Here is a 17,834-nt window from a genome sequence, read left to right on the forward strand (position 1 = left end):
ATTTTTTCTGCCGTTTTGAACCGCCAGTCCATCTTCAAGTATTTTCTCCTCATCATCATAGTAATTTTTTTCTTTCGTTTTTGTACTTTTTTACTTCTAATAATAATTCTTTTTTTATATTTATATCTTTCTTTACTCTCCTCTACCCTCCTGTCCTACAATATTCTTTCTAAGCACTCCACTAACACCTGTTGAACAGATTCGATACTTAGGACTTGACAAGAGACTTGGACTGCACACACAAGACTGAAACGACAAGAAACTGCTTGTAGATTCCGAATGCTACAACACTTACTTGACAAACGCTCTAAACTTCCCATTCACTACAAAAAAATAGTATACACTACGATAATCAGACCAATTCGGACATATGGAATTAAGCTCTGGGGCTCTACCAAGCCATCAAATATCTCCCGCATCCAATTCTTAGAATCCAAAATCCTACGTAAAATCCTTAATGCTCCTTATTGCGTTACAAATAAACTCATCCACAAAGACCTTAACATCCCATTCGTTGCAGATTTTACCCAAAACAGATATGCGTCTTTTCATTCCAAACTCCTTACCCATCGTAACCCATTAATTCTTAATCGTTCATGCTTAACAATCTCTGATCACCCTCCGAGGCGTCTGAAAAGAAGATGGCCACAGGATCTTCTAATTTAAATTAATGCTCCACCAATGGGTGGCTCCTTCCCAAGATTTTCAATTGTAAATGAAACATACAACATATTTACTTATTGTATTGATTGTACAGATGTAAATCAATTTAAAAAAATAATAATAAAAATATTTATATCTTTAAGCGTTGTCATATTTTATTCTTTTAAACTCATAGATATTCTTTCCAAAGGAAACAGTGCATAAAAAGGTATCATATGTAGGTAGCTACAAGACCAAAAGAAAAAAAAATCATAAACTGATGCTTAAATTTAAAAAAAAATTACTTAATTAATTCGTAATTTTCGGATTTCGATAGCTAAACTCTTTCATTCGTACATCGAACTTCATTAGTAAGAAACGTTTTCCTACAGCATACAAGCCTTTAAAAAACCAAAACAACTTATCTCTCATTTCAACCGGAATCCAATGCTCCAACTAATTTTCTAGCAATCGTCCCGTTGCAGGGTTCCTTGAACCAAATCATTGGAGTAGCAAGCTGGCCGGCGTTCCCAGGTGGCCGTTGACTCAGAGCGAAGTACCGTTCGGCGAGCACGGTTCCCCAAATCCCGGTTGACTCAGGCCTTTCACCTGCCATCTCAAGAGAAAGGTGACGTCACTTCCAAGCATCTCTCGACGGTAACGTGGTAGGAAGAAATGCCTGCGTCATTATTCGGGGAACCTGACGTGGTAATTCATTGACTGAACGCGGGCTAATAATTGAATCGTTTCATTGAACTAAAAAAATAATTATGAAAGGTGTAGGAATGGACGAAGAGAATCCTGCTTGCCTAAGGGAATCACAGAATGTTGATACGTAAAGAAGATAAATGTAGGAAAAGAAGGAAGTATAAAATTTGTAGTTGCTGCCTATAAGAGGATATAAAAATATGTAAAACATTGCTTATGGAATAAAATAATTTCTTTTTAATTTGAAGTCATAAAGAACAAACAATAAAAGATTTGAATACCTATATCTTCTTTATTCCAGTTTTCAGAATAAAAATCACAAATTTCCGCTAATTTTAACATTAATTTATACATTTTCTATATTTTTATGCATTCATAAAACCCAAACAAAGCCGAACAGTTTATTCTGAAACTTTCAAGGTTTTACGCATGTAATTTTAAAAGTAAAGTTGAACTTAGGAATTAACACATTTTTATGAGTTCCTATAGTTTTCTCCATTAGTTAATTTTATATTTAATCATTATTAATGCTAACAATGAAATATGGTTAATTATTTCAAATATACTAACTTAAAGGTACTTTGGATGAAGCTTTTATATAAATTTGGTACATGACCCCGGACAGACTGTTTCGATGAGAATTGTACCAGGGTGATATTAAAGACCACTGGATTATACATAGTTGTGATGAATTTAGTCATCAGTTTCGTTTTGAAGAAAATGGTAAACACGTTTAAAATCGATTATACAAAGCTACTTTCCAGTTTAATTTTAGTAAAACGTTGTTTTACATCTCAGGATTGTATCCATCTTAAATTGTAATAATAATAAAGGCCGAGTGAAACCAAACTTCCGACACCGATACCACCAATTTTTGGCTATATGCGCCCCTCCAAACCCAAATACACTAGATGTCCTGACGCAATCCTCCCATCCACACTTTGGTACATCCCTCGGACGTTTACTCGTCGCTTAATTGTTTAATAATATTTTGGATATCCGTACGTAACTTAGCCCTACAATCATACACGTCCATCTTATTCGCCCCAATGCTATAGAATAAAAATAATTATATTAGTTCCTTCAATTCAGTCCTTTTGTAGCTGAGGGATTTGAGGTGACTACTTTAGCGACCTGGTAACTTCAGTGGCGCTAGTTCGAATATGGCCTGGGGCATTTATTTTGTGGCTGTCCCTCGAAATGAAAATTTGGCCCACCCAAGCTGGTTAGAATAGTTTGGTTACCTCTGTCAAAGATGACCAGGAAGGGGTTAACAGGAAAAAAAGTTACCTGAATTCTACCTTGTCTAGCCTTCGATTAATTTACCTTCTTTGGTCCAAATGTTTTAGGCAATACTTAAATCTCAAAAACGTTAAGGTGCTGTTCTTTCGTTAGTCTATAAAGGCCACGTTCCCTTAGTGTAAAAGACCAAGCATCTATAAAGAACAGTAGGAAGGATAATAGTTTTGTAAATTCTAATGTTTAATTAACACTTTCTGGATAAAAGGCGTAAGTTGTGCAATTTCTAGATTGGAAAATAACTGGCCTTTAACCTCGCGTTTATTTCCTAGTTACCTTAGAACGTAAATACTTAAACCTCTCTATCTGTTTAAATGTATTTCCTCCTATGTCTTTATCTGCGAAATTGCTGCCATTTCTAATGTTAACCACATATATTTTTTTATTTATTTCAATACATAGTTCCTCAGTAGATTTTATCAACGCAGTTGTATTTAACTTTACGGTTTCCTTGTCCTCATCCAATAATACTAAATCATTAGCATGCACAAACAACATTTTACCACTCAAAGTTAAACCCTTTTCGATATGCACATTTCTAATAACGTATTCTACTGCTAAATTAAATAAGATAGGTGATAGAGAATAGTTTCAAACTCGACCAAACCTTAAACTTCTCAGATTATAATTCTCGATTCGAACTTCATTAAACATTTCGGTCATGAAAATCCGTACTGAATTTATAAACATTTTTGGATTTTCTGTTTAATCAAAATATTATATAGCATTTCTGGAACCAATACAAATTAGATAAACAGTACCGTCGCATTCCAACTGTTACTGAAATATTTGACGCAATGAAAAAATTGAATCAGTAATGGAACTATTTCGCCTAAAACCATAATGGTAATATCCAATAATTACATCAGCATATTCCAAGATTCGGCTAGTTACTATTAACGTAAATATTTTATAACGTAAAGGAAGGAGTGAGATTCCTCGATAGTTTTTACAATCCGTCCTCGGCCTTGTAAAAGCCTTTTTTTTAATTGGAATAAGTAGAGACTCCTTCCATTTCTCGGATATTTTTTCAGTTTTCCAGATCTTTTAACCAAAGGGTATGTTTTAAAAACACCTGCTTCAGCGCATGCCTCGAATAGTTCGATAGGTGTCTTGCGAGTTTCGGGTATTTTATAAGATTTTGATTTTCTGATAACTATTTTGACTTCCTCCTAAAACAACACAATGATACTCAGTAGGAAGAGTTTGAAAAGTATTTTCCGTATTTAAAATATTATTGAAATTTTTCATAAACTCAAATTTCAATTTCGAACAATTTTATGTTGTTATAGACATACATATCTATAGACACAGAGCTAAAAAGGCCCACTAAATTATACACCAGTATCACGCTAAGAAATTACAATTTCATCGAGAAAACAAAGTTCTTAATGCCATTTTGATTTATAAAATAATTTTATTTATTCTAAATATTTCTTAATACTGTACATTTACATAATTGACAATATTTAAATCAATTTAAATCCTTAATTTAAAGTGGAACCTTTCTTTGTGAAGAGGCATTTTGGAAAATGTCAAACTGGAAAGATTTCCTGTCAAGCTTGTAAAATATAGAGCTCAAGTTTGGTAAAGGTTTAATGTATTCTCGAAAGGAGGCAGTAAATTTACAGTACCGTTGTATTTCCTTAAGTCTCATAAGTGTTTTTCGCTATAGATTTTTAACTATATAAACAAATAGAAAAATCTAGTTACTTATTTATTAAATTAAATAGTTATTATATTTTTTTTAATTTTATATTAGTTATTAATTATAATTGTCAAATTTTAGTTTTATAACAATATACTTTATGTAGTTAGAGAAAATATTAAGATTTAAAAAAAAATGTTAATATGAGCTTCCTGCTAATGCTATTTAAAATTCAAGCAGTATATATATATAATAAGAAATAGAGCCAAAAAAAGTCTGCTAAGTACATAGCTTTATCTTTGTTTTTCCATTTTATTTTATTTATTTATTTTTTGTAATATCTTCTTATTACTTTTGTGGAAACTGCATTTAATGGAAATTATTAGTTTGAAACAGTTGTTGAAAATTATTTCATTATCGTAGGTTATATATTTGCTTTTTTCGAAAATTACATTTTCCCTAAATTATACTTCTACGGGAAATTTCTATTGGTTACATTACTAACTGGAGGTAAATGATATGTTGATAGAATCTAAGAGAAAATTCCATTTAAAAATTTAAATGTATCTTAGAAAATATGTTGAATGTGAAACGCGAAAATAGGGGATAGAATTTTCTATATATGTCAAAAATATACTCAAAAATGTACATAATTAACTGTTAAGAAAAAAGTTATTGATATATATCATTGAGTTTAAGTCAATAAAAACTACTATATTGTGACGACTTTACCAGAATTTGAAAAAAAAAATTTGCTAACTGAATATTAAACAATAAAATGTACAGAGTAGAAATTAATTGGAATTGTATAAATAAACTTTACTTGCAATTGTTTTATTAATGAGTCATATCGATCGTAATTTTTATTCTTTTAAGTATTTAATTAACCCTTCGTACGGCGCGTTCAAGGATTTTCAAAATCGGGGCGCGGTGAGCCTGACAGGCACATGATGCATAAAAACTCGTGAAGTCTTTAAATCACCATATTTAATTAGACCAAACATTACCGATCATCTTGAGGATATAGACATTTAGGGAAAAATATAAAATAAATTTAAAACATTTCTTATTTATTTAGATACAGAAACCGAAAAAAGTCAAAATGCGGAATTCGCATTTCATAGTTATGAATATAAATGAAACTAGGACCTTTTATCCTCGAAACAAAATTCAAAAAGGGGTCAGACATAAAGTTTAAGGATCGCAAGAACAGGCTGAAAACATGTTGTTTCACATGAGGGCAAAAATTAATTGTTTGCATTTCGCACAGGCGTAGTTCGTGAACCGACATATTCCTTTTTCCATCATGCAATCACAACATCTGGACCGCTTTTGGAGGTGTGGAGGGGTTGATTTTGGACGATCATCAGCCGAGAGGAATCTCTTGAGACGAAGTTTCAAGGATGTGTGAAGGCCGGATTTCAACTGGCGTCTTCGCTGAATTTGTCCGATTCACAGTTCATAAGACAATTATATGGGAGAAAAATCTTGTTGGAATGCATTCCGATTGATTCCCGAGGTGAATAGCCAAGGAATTGATACCTCTCAAGTTCAACATAGTTTAGAGAATAGTCATTGGCCATCGATGTGTATTTCGCTGCACGTTGTATATGGCGCACATTTGGTTATCAGTGTCGCCTCCAGTTTTTTGAGCATTATAATACGTTATGACCTCAGATTTTTTCTCATCCAGTACTTTTATCAATGGCTTTGGTTCCGAGCACAGACGAAACCAGGAGTGCACATTTATTCTTGCATGTGACGTTGGTTGCCAACACTTTTTCGCCGTTGAAACCAAAAAGGCCGGAATATTTTGGTCTACCTAAAATCAAAGAAATACTGAAATAACGATTGAAGAATTTATTAAAAAATCTAGGAATGAGGGGCGATGAACCAGAAAGGCGTGGTGAGCCTGGCAGGCACACGATCCCCATTCATAAACGGTAATGATAGCTGACGAAAATAACACTAACACAAGTATAGAAAAACAGCGAAGTGCTTTAATTTACGATCTAAAGCGAAAAATATTGACCTTAGGTTTGTGACGTAATCGGGCGCGGTGAGCCTGTCAGACCAGAACACGTGTGACGCACTTGCTGAACTGACTGGGCGGGTCGGAACCACCCCACAAAGTTAGGAAACTACTACGGGTCACACTTGGCGCCTTTTTTGAAAGAGACACCCAATAAACCGAATTCTGTGTCTGTCAGATCAGCCGCGCCCGATGCAGGGTTAAGGAAATTATTTAAAAAAAAAAAGAAACAGTTTTGTTCACTTTAGGGAATGGCTATCAGAACAATTAAGTCAAACACCTCCATCGTATATTTGTTGAATTAATGACTGAACGCCAAAAAAAAAAAATAATAAAAATAAAAGAAGAATAAATATGTGTACATGTATAAATATATAGATGAAAACTTTTCCGCATTTTAATCTAACAAAGGGATTAAGACGACTACAATAAAGCCTTCTCGCTACAGGAGACATAAAATATATACCTCCAGAAGGATATTGTATCGGCTTGGAGGACAATTGGGTATCTTGAGCTAGAGGCCATAATAAAGCAGGCTAAGAAGAGGTCCTGGAGCAGGTAGTAGAGCCCTCGAAGTACTACCTGTGAGGACCGCTTTGTTGTGGTCGACCTTTGGGCCACATCCTCTCATCTCTCCGTTTTTTCAGTACTCCTCAACTTCCTAGTACTCTTCTCTTTCTCTAAGACGGCAGTCCAAACGGTGAAGGGAGGAAACTGCAAGGATTACAAAACGGCTTTGGGTAAGTTCCTAGAGAAGAGGATTAGGAGAATGTAACATTTTGGAACTTTCTTTGGAAGTGAAAATTTTCTTGGAATTACTAATGAGCACCACTTAGTACATATTACCAGTGTCTGGTACTTTAGGAACTAACTGTGCTTTAGTATAATTAATTGTTGTATTAACAAATAATGTATTATTTAATGATTTATTCAACTATATATCCTGGTAATGAAACTGTTACACTGAAGGTTCCCGACACTATCTTAACAGCCAATTGGACACTTGGTATCTTCTCCCAGTTAATTTAAGCTCACTGGGACTTCTCCAACAGTTTTTAACAATAGAATTATTAAACTGAATACTTTCCACCACATTAAGATGTTATAATAAATACTAAATAAAAAAGTAATCGCAGTCATATACGGACGGATTCATTTGTATTAATTAAAATTTATTAGCTCTCTTTATTTAAAAAAAAACATCTAACTCATAAACACATAATCATAATTTACAAATTCAATATCAACAATTCGTGACCAAGTAATTTTTGAAAGTAACTAAAATTCAAAGTATAGTAAAAAAATAATTAAATTGATTTTACAAGCTTATGCTGAGATAAACAGCCTATTCACTTGTACAAACTTCGTATTTTTTCCTTCTTGTTTTCAAGCATGTTGTATGTTACAAAAACTATTGTCTGACTAACCTGTCTTTTTTTTTTTTTAACAATAATTCCCAATTAACAAACATCAATTTATATAGATGTACCTTTTTCATTTAAATAAAAAATATATTTGATATGCTGATGTATAGGAATCTGTGCAACTGTTTTCTGTAATGAACAGTGAGATTAGACAATCAGAAAAAAAAATTGAAGGTATTAAGTTTAGTACAGTTATATTTTAATAATAATTTATTGATTAAAACAGTATTTTAGAATACTAAGTTTAAAATGAAAAAAAATATATATTTTAATTGCGCTTTACGGGGTGCATATTTTTAGGCTAATTAAGCCAATGAAATCTGGAGAAATATTTCTCAATAAAGGAAACTACTGCAGATAATATAAATTCTTACACGGAACCCCCAAAATCAATAAATACATTTTATAACGGATTTTAAACTAATCGTAAAATTTCAATAAAGATGTTTAATAAATAATGGTTAAATTCGGTAAAAAAAATTGTAAAGGAGAATCGCTTACTGATCTTCAACCAATAATTTATACATTCACTGTCTCAATAAATAATGTAATTATGAATATATTTTTAATAGTTACTTAATTCAAAATAAATTGCCAAGCGGTCATCGTCGGTATGGCACAGGAACTAAAAAAAAAGATATACAGACAATAACGCATTCTATCATTAGAATTAAAACTATATGATTCTAAACAAAAAATTGTAAACTACATACTTATGTCGATTTATTAAAAAGTGAATTTTATTTTATTATTGTTTATTCTATTCAATCTTGAACGCAAAATAACGAGGTTTTTATTTATTTTTTCTTTTGAACTTGACAATTCTTTATGTTTCATCTTTAGTTTTAGGTTTTCCATAACTTTTCTGCTTGTAATAATTGTTTCTCAATAATATTTATTCCTCATTTAAATTTGTAAGTCAAAACATAGGCATAAAACTTCCTTCAAGGCTAAATGTTTTTTTCTGTCCTTTCTCTGAAGATAATTTAATTATAACATATATAAATTCTCGTTTAATTACTACTTTAACTAAACAATACTTTCCTTATTTAAACGTTATATGAAGTCTTTAAAATTATTTTTTATGAACTTCGGAATATATATTATTTTTAAAACATTTCATTTACATAGTTCCACTGCAATCAATCGTATGCTTCTAATCGTATTGTTTATTTAAAATATATAAAAATGTATTCCGAAAACAAAGTAATCAACTTCATATAAGTTATCTTTAATGGAATGAGCAAATCTGAGTTAATAACAGGACAGCCATTAACTACCAAAATAATCCAAGAGCCCAATAGCAGAAAAAAATCAGTTAATTCACTCTAATGTGTTATTACTTTAATGAAAATAAGTATATTTAGGGAAATAAAAAATGGTGGCTGGTGCGAAACGGAAGAATAAATTAATTTTTCATTTAGAGTTTCATATCTTTAAAATTGCCTACAACACAAAAGAACCAAATAAAAAGAGTAAATTTGATGAAATATGAGATCTAAAAAGAGCTACTTACGTAAAATATTTCCCGAAATATACTTTTTTCAACATTTCAACATCAATCAAGTAACATTTCATAGAAAATGTACTGAAAATCGGTAGTTAGTGAATTTATTTTGGGAAATCTATGTCTCAGGAACCATTTGACGTACAGATGTCTATTAGCACTTATATTAAAGTTGTTTAATGGACTCTAAAGTAGTTTCTGACGTTTATCTTCGTAGGAGTAGTTGCTTTTATGATAATTCCATATACAAATTTAACGGAACAACAAGAAATCAAGTTTTCTAACCAACTATCATGCAAACTACCCCTACGAAGATAAATGTACTTAATTGTACATTTATTAACTTAAAGCAGACATCTGTATATCTATTGCTACCTGTGACATAGTTTTGCATAAACCAAACATTTTATCAGAAAATCTAGAAATTAACAATTTGTAACTTTGTTTTGGCAAATATCATAAAAAATCTTACGAAGATATATGTCATAAATTACTTTATAGCACATTAAGCTTTCTTTAATTTTAGTGCTAATAGACATCTGTACATCTAGTGGTCTCTAAGATATCAATTTCCCAAAATAATTTCACTAATTTCTGATTTTTCAACATTACTTTATGAAATGTTGCTTTTTAAAAAATATTTTGTGGTATTGAATATAAACAGCTCTATTAGGACTCACATTTTAACAAATTTTGCTCCTTTAAATGCTGTTCTACTAGTTTTCTTCTGTTGTAGGCAGTTTTTAAGGTATGGAGCTCAGAATAAAAAATTATTTGTTTTTAACGTTTTGAAACAGCAACCATTTTTTATTCTCCTCCACTAAACTTGACAGACTCATCAGTCTTCACCAGTAATTGTACATTGTTTACATTAAGTTAATCAAAAATTTAAGTGAAACAGCTGACTTTTTCCCAATGGGCTCTTGTATACTAAAAAGTGTACAATATGCATTCGTAATGGTTATAAATCTTTTTATTAAAGAGTTCATGTTGTAATTCATCGTGGAATTTCTTTTAGTATTCCATAGTAGTATCTTAAACTGTCAGATGCCCAATTTCTTTTTTGGAGTGTCTGTCAAATATCCTGGTTAACAGTCTAAATAATTTGTTTGGTCCCATTCTTTCCAGTCTAATAGAGAAAATATTAATGAATATAAAAACTATTAGAACACACCCGAGTAGGTAATTTATGATTCAGTGTAAAGATAATGTGTAATCTCTTCGTTACCGTTCGCTTTTACTTTCCGTTTGGTGCTCAAAAGAAAAATATCGTTCAAATGGTTATATACAATGAAATGTGAAAAAAGTAATCCTTCATGCTATGACTTATCCTTGACTGATGTCAAGAAAAACTTCAAGGAAATTTTTTTATATACTTAAAGTATTTGAAATGGAAATGCACCAATTGTTGCAGAATTTAATGATGGTTCTTGAAGGCGAACAATGATTTGTTATGTTGTATACAATATATCAAGATATACTAAACGTCGAAGCAATTTATTTATATTCGCCATCCAATCGGCTCTTGGACAAAATCTGAGACCCAGAAAGCCGAAATTCATTAGGCTTGTATTTAAAGACATGTTATTACCATAAACGTCTGATATTAACGGTCAATTAACGAATGAACGTTTCTTATACAGCTTAACGTTAACCGATGAAATGTCCGTCAAAATTATTTCATCCTTATGAAGTTATCACTTTTTTAAACATTTTTCAAATAACAAAGTTCCGTGCTGGGTGCTTATTTCAAATTGTCTCCTTAAGAACTTATCTTGGAAACCAATTCAATACTAGCAAATACCTACATCCCTATTTTTAGAATAACAGATTTCGCTGCTATTTGAAAATATCCGGAACTTGCTATGTCATTAAAAGCCAATAAACCTATCTATAAGTTATCTTAATTTCTTTCGTCCAATTAGTCTTTTTCTTTAATTTCCTAGGTTCTTTGAAACATTACTTCTTCAACGTTTAGAATATCTTGACATATTGAGAGTATTTTGACACTTAACTTGGGTTCTGATTTATTTATTTAAACAACTAACTTCTTTATTATTTACGACGAAGATTCTTCTTATAGTTCCATTTACATTTATAGGTTAATTGAAAATCTACTTTTACAATATTTTCGGATCTCTAAAAGTGTCATGACAACAGTTAAGAAGTTATGACTATTATTATAACAGCTATGGAAAAAGTTTTATTTACGCCTTAAGTTATTTTCTCAAATTCGTGCCTTTTTTTTTCATTAGTATAAGAATAAGAGAAGATTACTTAATTTTTAAAAACATTAAAGGTACATTAGAGGAAGAATTTATTACACTAAATGTTTAAATTTTAACAAATTTGACATTTAAGTTCTCTCAGTTTTAATCAGAATAATACCTAGCTAACATTAATGACCACTTCAATGTACATAGATAAGAAGAGTTTAGTCAAAATCACCAAAGCCGTTTTAAGAAAATGTTAAATAAAACCATCCATAAAGACCTAAATGTTCCTTATGTAACCGATCTAGCCCGAACCCGATATTATTCCTTCATAAACTCCCAAACCACCAAAACCCACTAGTTTCTAACCTTGCTTCCTCTTCCATTCCTGGCAATCCTCCGAGGTGCCTGAAAAGAAGATGGCCTCGTGACCTTATATTGTAAACTGTTTTTAGAGTTCTACTATTGGGTAGTTTCTCTACATGCTGTATCATATCATTAGGTCATTATGATCAAATTTACTTGTATTTTTTATACAGTTGTAAATATCAATAAATAAATAAAAGAAAATAAAAAAAAAGAAAATGTTAAAAGATTCTAAAATTAATGATAAAATGAATTTACAGTTTCAGGCATTTACCTGAATTATCTCAAATACGTAGATTCTCTTTTTTCACGAAAACAATTTTTCGTTTTTGGGATGTGTTATTACTGTTGTTAATACCAATATTTTAAAAATAAATAAAAAACCAAAATGTATGAAGTTTGTTGAAGGCTTCGAATTAGAAACGTGAGCAGGAAGCGAGGTTTAGAAAGACAACTTACCGACCGACTCTGTGCCTTCTCAGAACGAGACAATAAAGAGAAAATCGAGGTGAAACTACTAGATGAAGTCTCCTCTGTCTTTGCTCTTTAAGAAAGTTCATCAGTACTTAGGACTTCGTCTTCTCACTTCAATACTTTGAAGTCACAATTTATTGCATGTCTCAAATGCTGAATTAACCCAATGGATTTTATAAAAGAAGTAAAATCATTTTCTTCTTGAGTTCACTTACTTGGAAAGTTTTTTTTTTTAAACACGTTGGCATGTTAACTTGAAAGTAATAAGGATGGATATGTTAGTAAAATAAAACAGTTTATACTTGAATGTTTCAAACCTTTTTGCTCAATTATTTATTAAATAAAGTACTATAGAAATCTCTCGTTGCACTAAACTAGAGAACTGTTCAAAGTTGATGTTGAAGGGAAGTTATGTTGCAGCTGTCACAATCAATTAAGAGTTGTGACCAATAGAAGATGTTTCCATATAAGGTCTTTCGGTATGGAGACATGACAGCCAAAGAACTCATTTTATACCGAAATCCGGATTTCAATTTTGGCATAGTGAGGTTTTTTATTCGAATCATTCAGTAATATCTTCGTAGTTATTAATTATTCAATTAAAAATTTTCATTTATTTATAAGTAATACTTTCACATATGAGGGCATTACAAATTTATTTGTACATAAAATAATTAGTTATATTCAATATAAAGTCTAAAAAAAAAAAATGTTGGTAAGTTCTTTCTAGAACTAGAACGCATAATTATTTTTAATAAAATAAAATCTAGTTACACTAAACCACAGGACTGCTTAAGTCCAACACTAGGTGTTGACATTAATTAATACATGTCTCCAATAATGTAGTATAAGAGCTCAGTGGAAAAAAATTCAGTTATTTTACCCCAATTTTTGATTACTTATAAGGAAAACTAAGTTTCAAGTCAAAATTTACGAGTCTGCCAAGTGGGGGGAAATAAAAAACGTGCAGCTGTTTCAAAAGGCTCCGGATTCATATATTGAAATGTGAAACTATAGCAACATGGGGTCCTGAGGTAAAATTTGATTAAATTTTATGGTCGATCTTGGAATGTTGGAGAAACTCAAAAATTTGGGAAGGTACGTTGTACATCTGTTTCAAGAACTCATTTCTACTCTAAACAGCACAATATCTTTAAAAGTTCCTACAGCACAATAAATCTAACACATCACTTAAAGTAGAGTACATTTACTAAAATATGAACCCTAATAGAACTACTCCAGTTCAATAGTTCCCGAGATAAGTTTTTTAAGGAATATTCCATAACAAAATCACGAAAATTAGTTTTTAAATTAATTTTGGGAAAACTACATCTAAAAAATCATTAGACGTACAGATGTATATTAGTACTCAAATTAAATATAGTCCAATATACTATAAGGTAGTTTAAAATGTTTATCTTCGTAGGAGTAGTAGTTTTTATGATAGTTGACAAAATAAATTCACAAAATGTTGATTTAGATTTTTGAGTTTTATGTTTTTCAGTATGTTAATTTTTTCATTTATGAAAAAATATATCTCAGGAACCATGATACGTACAGATATATGCCAGCTCTGAAATTAAAGTTAGTTTAACGTACTATAAAGTGGTATATGACACTTATCCTCGTAGAGGTAGTAGTTATCAAGAAATAAAGTTATTTTTAGTTATTCGGAAAAAAATGTATATCATATAAACTCCTTCTATAAGGTTTTATTATGTTTTACAATGTTGTTGCTAATATTAAAGATATAGAGCTCCAAATGAAAATTAATATTTTTTAATGTTTTGATACTGCCGCTTGGACCATGTCACATGTTCTTAATCCGCGGTTGTGAGGAGAAACAGAGGAAAATAATAATTTATTTTTTGGGAAATATTCGTACGAACAGAGCTAGCCTGTATAATACATAATTAAACATATTATTGTCGTTATTTTACAAATATAGTGAATTTAAAATCATTTGTATAAACTAATAACAAACAATATACCCAATCAGGTCTATCACAGAAAAAAAAGTTACTAGATATTTAATAACATAAAATAAACAAAAACTATACATCCCATTTATTTTAGCAAATTTCATGAAAACTAATACTCCTATGAAAATAAACGTCATAAACTAGCTCATTAAACTAGCTTTAATTTGAGTGCTAAGAGACATCTGTACGTCATATAGTTCCTGAGATATTGTTCAATCAATCTCGAGAACTATTTAACGTAAATAGCTCTATTAGGGCTTAAATTTTAGCAAATTTACTTTACTTTAAATGATATACTCTTAGGTTTTCTATTGTTTTTGGTAGTTGTAAAGATATAGAGCTCTGAATAAAAAATTAATTACTTTAACGTTTTGATTCAGCCGCCATTTTTTATTCCCACTACCTCTACTTGGCATACTCATCAATTTTGACCAGCAATTAACCTAGTTTTCATGTAAGTAATCGAATATCGGGGTGAAATAACTGCCATTTTTCTCCTCTTGGGCTCTCGGACTATATATAAGTATAAGATTTTGGATTACATATTTAAAAAGAAGTTTAAGATCCAATCGAGTGTGTACTGACTGAAATTTATACAGATGATTTTATATAATATTTTTTATTCACGGGATGTATCGGATTCAGTTCTCTTCACACGCGTGACAGTTTGTCCCTTTATTTTTTGACAGTTTGTAATTTTTATTTATTTGTTAATTATTTTTAAATAATATAAAAGAACATCATATAAAATAACATAATTTTTAATTAATGATGGCAAATAAAATTATTATGAGATAATAATTGGAACACTTAAAACAAAGGCTTGAGTGTTACCTTCCAATTTACCAAAGCGCAGTGCTTCTTTTTTAAAACTCTATAAAGTCTTTCGATGTTTGTTCACAATAAAGGTTATTAGCACCAATATCCCTGCCATCTGGAACTAGCTCGAAGAGCAAAGCACTCTCTTATCTAAAATGCGACCTCATCTAAACCCATCTTGAAAGTTGTTCCCAGAATTGATCCGCCTGAACCAAAACGCTACCGCGTTACGCTGCACCACATCTTCACCTCTCATTGTTCAAAATTCCTCACTTCCTACTTCTGCACTAAGTACTTCTTTTCAGATGACAATTTCGTACTCTGACTGTTCTGGAGTAATTTCCAGATGGCAAACACAATATAATTAAGAATTATTCAAAGTAAACAGCGATATACGCATTTTCTACATTAGAATTTAATAAGAATTAAAATAGCGGCGAAAATATCAGGAATGAATCAACATTTAAATACCTTTTGTAAGACCAACTAATGTTTTTAATTTGTTTTCTTATTATTAGTTAATTTTTGAAGCATTGTATTTTATAAAATAGTTGTACAATTTTAATCTTACTTTATTTATGAGAACTCTCCGGTGTTGCTTGAACTGAAGGTTTGCTGAATTTTATGAAATATATCTTTTTGAATATTTCTCCTTCTTTATAGATTAGTCAAATCCTTGACGACTAGTTGTACGGTGCTATATAATTTCTAGAATGCAATCTTAAAAATAATTAACTAACAAGTGCGTTATAGGGATTTAAAGGATTAAAAGACAAAAATATAAATATAAAATAGTCTTCCGATGTTTCTACGAATGTAAATGAGCTAATTGACCACAATGACGCCTACTAACTGCGGAAAATATCCAAGGCCATCCCCTGGACTGGGTTCGCCTTCATTCCTTCTGTTTCTAGAATCTATTTCAAAACAATCAATTTAATTATTAAGGTTTTTTTATTTTTAAATAATGTAAAAAAAAAAAAGAGAATACTATTTTTTATTTATGGAGACAAAAACTAAACAAAAAAAAGACATATTTAAAACAAGGCTTGAGATCTCAAAAAGCTGCAAATCAGTGATGAGTCAATGTTTTGAGAATACGTGCATTATTAGGAGTAAAAAAAAAATCGCATAAATATAAATCAGACAAATTGGGATATTCCAAATAATTCATCAATCCAAAAAAGTAAAAGGGATGAGCCACACATGAACTTACAATATTTACTGCACATCGTAATATATAAAAAGTAACGGCCACTTGTTAATATTTTCTAACCGACTTAAAATTTAAGTCATTTTTAAAAGTGTATGTAATTTGTCAATTTCATTCGTTTACATGAATATGTGAATGAGTTAAGTAATATTTGGTAGTTTTTGGTTGTCAATTCGTCAAAATGGTTTTGAAATTTTTTAATTTATGTCCTAACAGCAATCATACACAAAAATTCACTCACCTAACTATATTTTTAAAAATATATAAATCATTTGTTTGTCGCTTGAATCCATTTCAGAGCTAACAATTTCTCTCAATTTTGATTATAAATGAGATCCAGGTTCAAGGCTGTTGTCACCGTTTGTATTATTTTTTAAGCCAGCTCTTTTAGCTTACGAAGATGCAGTCTTCCACCTTTGCTTCTATATAGTTTATTTGTATTTTTACCGAATAATTGTGGTCAAATGACAAGCTTTTTGCAAAATTTGTAAGCTATAGGAAAATCACTTTGATCAAGGAAAGCTTAAGTATCTACTTAATCAAAATGAACATCTAAATGAACTCACAAGAGTGGACAAAAATTAATAAACAAATCCGTTTTTCATTACAATATTTTTTTAAGGCCAAATAGGAAAAAACTACGGAATTTGTTTACATCCTTGTACAGTATTGGAATTGTATTCCAATATAAATAAACAACAGGAAAAGGAACAATAGTAGATGGGGGTTTTGAAAAAAAAAATTTACAAACAAAATATATAATATAATATAATTTGACTCTAATTAAAAAAAGTAGTCCATGTTATAAAATAAATATATACATACATTGACACAACGTTGTTTTACACGGCACGATTCCACCATGGAATTCTACGAACTCCCTGCCGATGGATGACATGTGTTATTCACGGCCGATGACAGTCATTCACCCTCTAGCCAGGTTCAGTTATAGCATCATTTCCGATTGTTCAGCCCCAACATGTTGTGATTAGAGTCTACCTGAGAGGAATATTCAATGGAAGTTATAGCATTGAAACTTTTTAGAAGTATAGAAAAAAAACAAGGTCCTGATTTATGAATTTAAGAGCTTTAAGAGCCCCTAATTTGATATTAATATAACTTTATCAAACTTTTCTAGGTTAAGATAAAAATCATCTTATCTTCGACTCAATCAAATTTTTTTCAGTTTTATCTTCAAGAGCCTTCCCTAAAGATTAAGAAATGATTCATTGCTTGCACCAGTCGGATTAGGTAATACTCAAGTTTTTAATACTGAAAATCGTTTATTTTATTTTTTTAATTTTGTACTTCTAACCTTTTTAGTAGGAACACTTCAACTAATGAATAATCAATTATTAGATATTTAATTTTACGTTTCATTAATTAAAAATGAATTATCTTGTTTTCCAAAAGGTATTACAAAAATATAAATATTTACTTTATTCAATTTGATTCTTTGATTAACAGGTGAAGTTATCAAAACTAGACATTGCAACTTAGGAGGAAC

At 30.6% G+C, this 17,834-nt stretch overlaps 1 protein-coding gene across 1 annotated transcript in view; it reads left to right on the forward strand.

Moving 5' to 3' along the window:
* The window catches only part of Blimp-1 (PR domain zinc finger protein 1), a 99,715-nt gene that overhangs the window by 34,158 nt on the left and 47,723 nt on the right, over positions 1-17,834 (forward strand). The gene's annotated exons all lie outside the window — the stretch shown is intronic.

The sequence above is a fragment of the Halyomorpha halys genome, unplaced genomic scaffold, assembly GCF_000696795.3.
Source record: "Halyomorpha halys isolate HHAL.00 unplaced genomic scaffold, Hhal_1.1 Scaffold186.1, whole genome shotgun sequence".
Taxonomy (NCBI): domain Eukaryota; kingdom Metazoa; phylum Arthropoda; class Insecta; order Hemiptera; family Pentatomidae; genus Halyomorpha; species Halyomorpha halys.